The sequence below is a fragment of the Nicotiana attenuata genome, unplaced genomic scaffold, assembly GCF_001879085.1.
Source record: "Nicotiana attenuata strain UT unplaced genomic scaffold, NIATTr2, whole genome shotgun sequence".
Classification (NCBI taxonomy): Eukaryota; Viridiplantae; Streptophyta; class Magnoliopsida; order Solanales; family Solanaceae; genus Nicotiana; species Nicotiana attenuata.
The window spans coordinates 2,435,626-2,446,607 of NW_017670235.1; the positions used below are offsets into that span (position 1 = coordinate 2,435,626).

The 10,982-nt window shown below is 35.3% G+C and overlaps 1 protein-coding gene across 3 annotated transcripts in view; it reads right to left on the reverse strand.

Moving 5' to 3' along the window:
* The window catches only part of LOC109236363 (oligoribonuclease-like), a 20,332-nt gene extending 14,748 nt beyond the window's left edge, over positions 1-5,584 (reverse strand). For 2 of the 3 annotated variants that reach the window (XM_019402537.1, XM_019402536.1), the window contains exon 1: positions 5,156-5,582. The gene's annotated coding sequence lies outside the window, so the exon portion shown is untranslated. Of the gene's footprint in view, positions 1-5,155 lie in introns of all 3 variants that reach the window. The other variant, XR_002069482.1, reaches the window with a different exon arrangement.
* Positions 5,585-10,982: the final 5,398 nt, after the last annotated feature.

The window sequence follows — 10,982 nt, forward strand, 5'->3', positions numbered from 1 at the left end:
CCCTACACCCCCAAAACCACCCACCCCACCATCCACTCTCCAAAAAGGTATTTCTTTCAAATTTCAGTTTTTTTTCGTCACCACCCACCCTGCTAACCCCTGCAAAAAAATATTTTTTTTTACTTTTTTTTTGTAATTTCAAATTTCTGTGTTTAGTTTTTCTACACACCCCAACCCTCCCCCCCCCCCCCAGAATAATCTTTTTATATATATTCAGTTCTTCGATTTACAGGTTCGAAATTTTACAAGTTCCAAAGTTATGAGTTCAGAGGTTTATGTGTTTGGAGGTTTATGAGTTTAGAAATTATAAAGTTTACGGGTTCGAAAGTTCGCGGTTTCGAAAGTTTAGCGGTTCGGACGTTTGTGAAATTCGTGAGTTCGGAAGATTGTTGGTTCGAAAGTTTATGAATTCATGTTTATTGTATCTAAATTATTTATGAATACTCTTGAGAAGTTATTTTCCTTAATTTGCGTACCAAACACCGGAAAATGAATAGATTACTACTTGATTTCCAAGAAAATATTTTCTTGAAAAATATTTTTTGCGGAAAACATTTTCCGCTATACCAAACACATCTTTAATGATTCAGATCTAAAAGACAAACATATGTAATGTCTCATATCTGAATGATTAAGATTCATACCTCCGTTAAGTACAAACAAATGAGGCAGTAGAACCCTATACAAAATTGAGCACATTTGCCCTTCGTTAATACTTTAACTTATATATGCCCTTACCGTCACATCATTGGTCCATATATGCCCTTTTCAAACAGAATCCACCCAAACTAATTAGCTATTTCGTTAACTATACTAAAGTGTATTACAAACGCTATTTCATTTTTATTAGTACCTTTTTTTTCTTTACTTTCTCTTTTCTTTATTCTTTTTTTTTCTTTTTCTTTCTTTTTCTTTCTCCCATATCCAAGTTCCTCTATTGCTGATGCCTTCTCTATTTTTGTCACCAATTTCACTTGACAAAACTCATGAATTCCTGCTAATTTTACTATCACAAAACCCACAGGTTCTTATCTGAGAAATTTTTTCGGTGGTGTTAATTGGGTGAAGGTAGGTATGGTTATTCGGATTTTGAAGGTCTTTTTCTCTTCAGATTTGAAGCTCCACAGTGAACAACACCTTCAAAATCTGAATAACTATATCCCACCTTCACTAAATTAACACTACCAAAAAAATCTGATAATTTTCACCTCCTTCTTTTCAGAAGAACCAGGGCCTTCTCGCTAGGAAGCGTTTGGTGGTGTAGGTTTGAGTTTTAGGAATAAAATCACATGAAATTAGTGACGAAAATGGAGAAGGCATCAGCAAAGGTGAAAATCGGATATGGGGGAAAGAAGAAGGGGGGAAAAGATAGAAGAAAAGAAGAAAGAAAAGAGAAAGGCAAAAGAAAAAAAAGTAATAATAAAAAGGAAATAGTATTTGTAATACACTTTAATACAATTAAAGAAAGAGCTAATTAGTTTGGATGGATTCTATGTCGAAAAGGGCATATATGGACCAACTATGTGACGGTAAGGGCATATATGAGCAAAAGTATTAACGAAGGGAAAATGTGTTCAATTTCATATAGTACAAGGACATATTTGGACTTTTTCCCTTTAAAAAATAATTAAATTTATATTGTTTTTAAAGTTGAACGTCAGACTCAATAGAATTGATCGTCTAAAGTTTCCCGTGTGTCTTGATTTTTATATATACTATTGGGTTTAAGCTTGGGTAGCTTAAAATAAATGGTGAATGGGAAATGGGGGAAAAATGAAATATTTGAGTTTCCCTCTTTGGCAAAGGGACATTGTCCAGTATTGGAGGAAGAAAAGACTTTTGATGGGTATATATACAATTGCTCTTCTCCTAGCTCTTAAAGAGCCGAGAAGAAGGCAAGCATCGCACCGTCGTTGTCGTTGCTCGCTCGTCTTGGCTTTGGTTCCGGTTTCGGTTCCGATTCGACTTCGGATTCGGATTTGATCAATGATCGATTGATTGATTAATCTTTTTGGACAAAATTTCTTTCAATTATTTAATTAATTAGCAAAAATTCAATCTGGAATAACCCAGGACCCGTGAAGCGAACAGTTCAGTCCATTTTCTTTCCCGGATTATTTTTAAATATGTTTTCCCACAATATTTCAAACAGAAATATTCTCATTTATTCCAACAGTCATGGCTGTTTCTGAAAGGTTGCAAACCTTTTCAGAAACAGTGCTAGAAAGGCTATAAATATGCTTTGAATCCAAGAATCTTTCCTTACGAAATTTTCTAATCTTCTTCTTCTTCTTCTGCACAAAATTTCCAGTGTGTTTTACAGCCTTCGAGTCGTTCGTTGTTTCATCGGCGTTTTTGGTACCAACACTCCGGTGAGTTAAATAGTTCTATCCTCGGAGGATAATATTCCAGCACCTCCGGTACTTGAGGGGAATAATTTCCTTAAGGACACACTATGCATTCAGTGGGTTCGATTTATTTCGAAATTATTTTCAGATAGTATTTCGACATTCAGTTGCTACTAACTTTCTGTTTATGTTTCTATTTCAGAAAGTTTACGATTTCGTTGTTTATTATAGTAATACAGATTGACTAGCAATCTTAAGGAATTAATTTTATTCGTAAATTGTATTCTGTTTGTGGAGATTAAAACATGTGTGGTTTTCTACTCCTTCTGAATTTTTCTATTCTGATTTGAAGATATAAAATCTTCATCGGAGTTTTGAAATTCAAAAATGATTTGAAGAACATAAAAACTTCATCGTTTTCTGTGAAACAGTATATAGAAACTTTGGTTTTTATTTATTAAACGTACTATTTATCATTAATAACAATATTGTTCTGTTTTTTTGCCATTAATTGAACTCTTATGTTGTTGATAGTAAAAAATGGCAATTGATAACAGAAATTCTTCTGCAACTGTTACGGCAACGACGATAGCCTCGCCAAGCCAAACTGTTGTTCCACCGGTCGAAAAACTGGGGAAATTTTCTGGAGCCAACTTCACAAGATGGCAGCAAAGGGTGTTTTTCTGGCTTACCACACTTGGTATGTTGAAGTTCGCCGATGAAGACCCTGGAGTGCCGACATCCGACATGCCGGATAATGAGAGGTTTATGATTGTTGAGGCATGCAAACAGGTAGGCTTTCTTTGCAAAGGATACATCCTAAGTGCTTTGGAGGATGGCTTGTACAATGTCTACAGTGCTGTGAAAACTTCGAAAATTATGGGTCGCACTTGAGAAGAAGTACAAGACTGAAAATACATGCTTGAAGAAGTTTGTGGTTGCCAAGTTTCTAGACTATAAAATGATAGACATCAAAATCGTTATAACCCAAGGTCAAGAACTTCAACTTATTTTTCACGACCTTATTGTTGAAGGTATGGTCGTGAATGAATCATTTCAAGTGGCTGCAATGATTGAAAACCCACCTCCTTCGTGGAGAGATTTCAAAAACTATCTTAAGCACAAGCATAAAGAAATGAAGTTGGAAGATCTTGTGATTCGTCTCAAGATTGAAAATGAGGAAGACAACAAAACAATCGAGAATAAGTCTCATGAAAATTAAACGATTATGGGAGCCAATATCATTGAGGAGACTGCTCCAAAAATTAAGAAAAGGAAGAGGTCCTAAGGACAGACTAAAGAGCAGAACAAAAAGAAATTCAAGGGCAACTGCTACAATTGTGGAAAAGCCGGTCACAAATCCCCTGATTGTCGTGAAGTCATTGTTTGTTTATATGTTGATGACATATTGATAATGAGCAAAAATATGGCAGATATAAATGCTACTAAGCGCATGTTGGCTAGCAAATTCGACGTGAAAAACTTAGGGGTTGCTGGTGTGATCTTAAGAATCAGAATTCACAAGACTCCACAAGGTCTAGTATTATCATAGTCTCGCTACATTGAAAAGGTACTTGACAAGTTCAAGTATTTGGATTTCAAAATTACCAAGACTCCAATTGACGTGAGTTATGCACTTCAAAAGAATGAAGTGAAAGTGACTCAAAATTAAAGTCCGCGAACCAGAAATCCGGGTAAGGAATTCTGTTAACCGGGAGAAGGTGTTAGGCACTCCCGAGTTCCGTGGTTCTAGCACGGTCGCTTTGATCATACTTGGCTTATTAAATTATTTACTTACTGATTTGGAACCTATGTGCATTTTACGCTTTTAATTAGAAAATTATCATGAAACGGGTTACACGTACGTATACCCATTTGTTTGGCGCATCAAAAATCGTGTCACGCGAACGTGTCCACAATTAATAACGCTTTATTATTAAGAAATTTCGGACGAAGTTGCGCGAACGCATACTCCGGTTTTGTTTTTAGAAATCGTGACCATGTCACGCGAACGTGTTCACAACCACGATAGTATATTAAGTGGGCCTAGAGCAATTACGCACTTTCAAGTTTGCGAGGGCCATGGAAATTCAGCTAATGGCACACCTCGATTCTAATTTTAAAGGAAGTTCAAAACTAAACTTTCTAGGGCCATAAATTATACATTTGGCTAATTTGGCACGCCCCAATTTTATTAAAGGAAAAAGCATTCAACTAAGAATCACGAACTAACAACCCAATCGAAATCAAATATTGATTAAACAGAACTCAGTTTTTATAAACCATGAATTTACATAGCATATTGTTGCATCCTTTCCACGGTGGGAAAATAAATTATGACAAAAATATAGCTAAATGCTGGAGACTTTAATGAATGACCAAATTAGAATTAAATATCAGGCAAGTCCTTCCAATTTCGAGCAAATCAGAAGTTAAACATCCATGCCCAATACTCTGAAAATCAACTACAGTGTTGCAACGGGAAAAGCATCCACATAATCTAAGAAACAATAACTCAATTCTAGAATATTTAAATGGTTGAATAACCAAGCATTAAGAATGTCGAACCAAAATCTATTTAGTAACTTCACCAAATATTTCAATGGAACTCAAACCAGAATCGCTTCTTTAAGAATGTATTTCCTTGAATAATTATCAAATCTAGAATTTAACACTCCAATAGAACAAAGTAGAAAAGTAGAAAAGCGTCAACATGGAACATCGATAACTCAAACAAAATTTAGAGGCTCATATTATATTTCAATCACATATAGATTATCAAAATGAGAAAGAGAGATGAGATAGACCTTAACAATGAGGATTCAACCAAGGAACAGCAACGAGACCCAACAGAAAACCAGTCGGACCGGCGAATTCGAACGGAAACCTCGAACCGCAAACCGCTTCAACAGACCTCCTTTAAACCTCACTGTTGGGCCATTTGGAGCTGTTGTTTGGTGCAAATAACTCCTATTTTTACTAGGTTTCAGGGGTGTGTGTGCGTGAGAGGCTCTTGGAAATTGGGAATTGGGTAAGGTCGATTTCTCTTTTTGAAGTTGGAGTTTATGACCACTTTTCTGTTTTGTCTAGGGGTTGGGCGTTCTTTGCTCAGTAGCTGATGATGGAGTTCTTCGTCGTTTGGTTTCCGGGGGTGGTGGGGTGTGAAGAGGATGAGGACGTGAGGGGGTAGGGGGTCTCCTGTGAAAGTTGCGCTACTGGGTATAAAGAGGGGAAAGGTTAAATGGTTAATGGGTCAGAGGTCTGGGCTGGGTAGACATAGGGTAATTGGGTCATTGTATTTGTTTTTGGGATTTTTTTCCTAACTATACTACATATGAAGCTTTATTATCTTAAATGTGCACAGTTTGTTAATTACCCGCCTAGTTCACAAGTTTACTACAATTTATATACCATTCAACTATTAGGCATTAAAATGGCAGAATATTCCCTAAAATACGCGCTAAAATTAAGGAGAGAATCTTGGTGTTAATTGATTCTACATTAAATTCAATTTTTAAAAAGGGAAAGGAGATTTCTCATCTGCGTATTTTTCTCCAGATCAGATTTGATTGGTAGGCAAAGCCATTGGAATTTTTTTCGTAATTCAAAAAAAAAAAAGACTAAAAGCTTCAACAAACTGAAATCAAATCTGTTCTTCATCTTTTTTTTCTCAATACACAAATCAAAAAAATAATAAAATATAGAACAATACCTCAACAACAACACTCAATCGTGTCTAAAATCCCAATCATACAATTGAATGGGAAAAATCTGATTATAAAAAATGGGTCTCATCTCTGTATTTTTTGAGAATAAGAAGGAATGGAGAAGAGGAAGTCTGATTTTATGTTAATATCTACAAAATTCCTACATTTATCTACAAATAAACTACAAATTAGTTTTAGTATTGTATAAAGTTGTATTGTTTTTAAGGGTATCTACAAAATTGCTACATTTATACGACAATTAAACTACGATCTATGTTGAAAAAAAATGTTGACTACAAAATTTTCTATTCATCTATAAAATTTCTACAAAAAAACTACAAATAAACTATAAATCAGTTTTAGTATTGTATAAAGTTGTATTGTTTTTAAGGGTATCTACAAAATTACTACATTTATATTACAATTAAACTACGATCTATGTTGAAAAAAAATGTTGACTACAAAATTTTCTCTTGACCTACAAAATTTCTTCAAAAAAACTACAAATAAACTACAAATCAATTTAAGTATTGTATAAAGCTGTATTGTTTTTAAGGGTATCGACAAAATTACTACATTTATACTACAATTAAACTACGATCTATGTTGAAAAAAAATGTTGACTACAAAAGGTTTCCTATGTGGCATAGGAATGTAAAAATCCCCAAAAAAAATAGGGTTTCAAGATCCATAATACAGCTACTAATCACTAAGACGTGCAGAAACAAAAACAAGAAAAGATGAAGAAACAGAAAGAAGAGAAGAAGGATTTCTGTGCACAAGTTACTGCTAAGCTTCTGTTTATTCCCATGACAACGATACAACAATTAAAATATGGATATTTTCTACCAAAATCATCTCTTCTTTGCTATAAACTTCTGAACCCTCGTTGTATCAACTTCTACCAGACCATTAGCGTAGTTGGAGATAGTTAGTATATCCCACCAATTGCGGTTGAGAATATCTCAGGAATTATGGGGATAGAGAAATGTGGGATATATGGATACCTTTAATTAAGGAGTAAAAACTGCCCATTAATTAGACCCTTAATTAAGTATGGTATAGGATTGGTAATTTGGTATACGGGTTTGTAATTAAATCAAACCTTGAACATTAAGGGTAATAAGGTTTCATATGTGGTATAGGAATGTAAAAATCCCTTTGTTCTTTGGGGTGGCCCAATACACTAAAAAGAACAACCTTTTCTTTTGTTTTCTTTCTTTTTCTTTTTTTTCTTTAATTAATTAAAATCTTAAACTAAATTCCTAAATTAATTCAAATCGTAAAATTATACTGATTATTTAACTACGAAGTTTACAAAAAATTAATTGATCCAAAATTTAAAGAGAAAAATTAAAAATTCAAAATTTTAAAGCTAAGAATGTAAAAATGGGTCATTTTTGTGATTTTCATTTTTAATAAAGCAACTAACTAATTGATTAATCCTAAAATGTGAATAAAATCTAAATTCAATGCATGGTATTTTTGGAATTTTTGATTTTCAATGGAAATTAAATATGCACAATAATGCAAATAATTAACAAAATTCTACGAAAATTCCTATAAAATTGCAAAAATTGGAAAAAATTATTTTCTGATATTTTATGGGAGCAATTCATATAGGGCAAAAATCACGTGCTCACAGTTGTCCCTCTTTGCTCGGAAACACGAAAAGTTTTCGTGCAAAGATAAAGTGAGCGGATACGAGCGATTTTTGCCCGTTTGAATACTCCGCGGGAAGCATTTTTGAAAGATTTGACCGAACCTTGCTTCCGAGGTTGCCTACATATCCTTGGCTGTAAAGGAATCGGTCAGTGTAGTTCAGAAGTGAGTGAGATAATGGAGTATGCCGAGGTGGTTAGCCAATCGTGGTGCCGTTCCGCCGAGGTTCCGGTCCGCGGTCCTGTTATTACATCAAAAATAAAACATGAAAAAAAACTAAGCCTGTCAACTATGAGTTACAAGATTCCTATCTATAAGTCTTCTGAAGCTTGATCTTGAGTCTTGTGTGGTTCTTCATGCAGACTTTAGATTTGAACCTTGATGCTTGCTAGTTGCAGGTGCTAGTTCATCATTCTTCAGCTTTTCGAATCAAGACCAGGTATGCAATTCTTGTGACCTCGGTTAGTCTTGAGCAACCCACATCTTTCATCAACTTCTGCATTTGGATTAACTTCTTGCCTTTCTCTTTTTTCTTTTTCTTTATTGTGACTAACTTCTGTTGATCATCTTTGATTGTTGACTCGTGTTCTTGCCGTGAGCTTCTTTTGTTACTGACTTGCATTGCATTCTGAAGTGAATTCGCTTATCTCCAGGTAGGCACCTGATTGCCAATATTCGAACTGTCTTTCTTTGAACATTGTTGCTTCCCTTGAAATTTGTGTTATCTTCTTTTGAAACTTGAATTGCTTTCCCTTTGTTCTCCAGGTGGGCGCCTGATTGCTGAAACTTTCTGTGTTCCCTTGCTTTCTATGTGGGTACCTGCAATCAAAACAAACAAAAAAAACGAAATTTTCTGCCCCAGTTTGCACTAGGAAGATTTGTGAGTTGTTAGCAAAATTATAAACCGCTTATACTATTGATGCAATGCTGAGAGTAAACTAAAGACTAGACTAGGATATGCGTCTCCTACGAGTAAAACCAAGAAACTTTGACTAGCAAATGTGTCTGCTAAAATAAACCTAAATGAACCAAACTAGGAAGTGCGTCTCCTAGGGGTGAATTTAATGACCAAGACTAGGAAGTGCGTCTCCTAGGGGTGAATTTAAATGACCAAGACTAGGAAGTGCGTCTCCTAGAGGTAAAATCTCAATTTAGGAAGTGCGTCTCCTACAGGTGTATTCTGAAAGACCTAGACTGAGAAGTGTGTCTCCTAGGGGTGAAATCTCAATTTAGGAAGTGCGTCTCCTACAGGTGTATTCTGAAAGACCCAGATAATGACAGGCTATAATTACGTATTTTAGTCGTTTATTACACTCTAATTTACTGCACTTTAATTGAGTTTGAGCTTTAATCGCCAGTATCTTGCGCTAATTATGTGTTGTATGCCTTGTAGGAGTGATTCTGAGCTATATAGATGTTATGGAATGAATTCAAGTGATTTGGAGCTTTGAAGTCTGAGTAAAAGCTCAAGGAATTAAGCCGGGATCGTGTTTGGGGGTCAACGGATGATAGTTAGAGCGAACGAAGAATCGAGTAAGTATATCGCGCACGGTCTAGTAAAATAGATATAAATTTTTTCTTAGAAGTCAATTTGGGCTGCACAATATATGGTTGGAAAGCTAACTCAAAGGGCTACAACTTTCATGTTTTACGATTTTCCAAATTCCAAATGGAACAGGGTCAAAAACGCGATTGAAACTGCAACTACGGACCTGACGCGGACGGAGACAGAATATAACCCAACTAGCGCGGCCTTAGCGTTGGCTTAGCGCGGCCACGCTAGTCCAGACGGAAAAACAGATCTGAAGGGTACTTTTGGAAGTTCAAGACCAATCCCCTCAACCTATAAAAGGTTTAGTTCGTCCAAAGGAGCAAAAAATAAGTTTTTAGGTTTAGAACAAGGAAAAAAACAAGAGACACAATAGGAGCAAGGCGGGGAATTCTTCAACAAGTTTTTCCTTCCTCTTCTTATTTTTCATTGTTGGTTATGACTTTTAGTATTGTAGTTTTACATACTATTATGAATAGCTAATTTGTTATCTAAAGTTTTGGATGAAACCCGTTGGGGATGAATTGGTTGTTATATTAATATAGTTTTGAGTTGGTTGTTAATCTCTATTTGTTCAACTACGTTTTGATTTTGGTTAATTGAAATGATCCTCAATTAGCCGTTCCTATTTATTATGTATCTGCTTGAGAGAGAGTGCATATTTAGGTAGTTGTCTGAACAACATCACTCCCGGAGTATAGGCGAAAGTCATAACCTAGGGTTTAGAGGTTGGATTAGAGATAACGATATCTCGGGTGCAATTTAAGTGAACTATAATGTGAATCTAGCTAGCGTAGCTTGAGAGAGTGCGTCTAGTAAATTATCATAATTGCTTGAGAGAGATTTATGATAGCTGGAGAGTTCATGATTGATAGAGGCAACTAAGTCAACGCTGTAAGAAACATACAACCAAGGAAATCAACGACGGGGGAAATCATAACTCTAGACCTGCTTAATTTAGTCTCCAACCCTTTGTTTCGTTAGTTGATAATTTTACTGCTTTCTAGTATTTGCTAGTTAATTAGTTAGAAATATAAATCGCAATCTTTATAATTTAGAAAATTGTTCAATCTTGTCTTCTTGGTGATATTAAACAGATACAACTAAGCCTTAGTTCTCTGTGGGATTCGACTCCGGACCTTTAGACCGGATTATATTTGCAGCGACCGCTTATCCTTTTTAGGACTAGAGTTGGGCGTGATCAAATTTTGGCGCCATTTGCCGGGGAACTAACGATGTAGTTGTAGCTGTATATATTGTTAGGTTACGAGTTTGAACTTTTCTTTTGTTTTGTTTTTTTTTTGTATTTTTTATAACACCGATTTGAGAAACATGGCATCTTGGAATTATGGGAATTTAGGTGTAGATAATTCTACTATTGATCTCCATACATATTGTGAAGGAAACCACCCGTGGCAAAATTTTCAAAACGTTTCTAAGAGCGAGTTATGTGCACCAACTCAATCTTATTTGTGGAATGTGTGTGATGTGTGTGGTGGTAAAAATGGTCACTTTATTGGTTGTGCTTATATTTCTTATTTTTCCCCAACCCCTTACTATGATGGTTATACCTTTTTTTGTGAAGTTAATAGGAACAAAGAACCTGGGAATGCGGACTTGAAGGAGATCAAGGATATGCTAAAGTGCCTTCTGGAACAAAACAATGAGAAACAATTGCACATAGAAAGGTAAGAGGCAACTATTCACAAGTTGGAG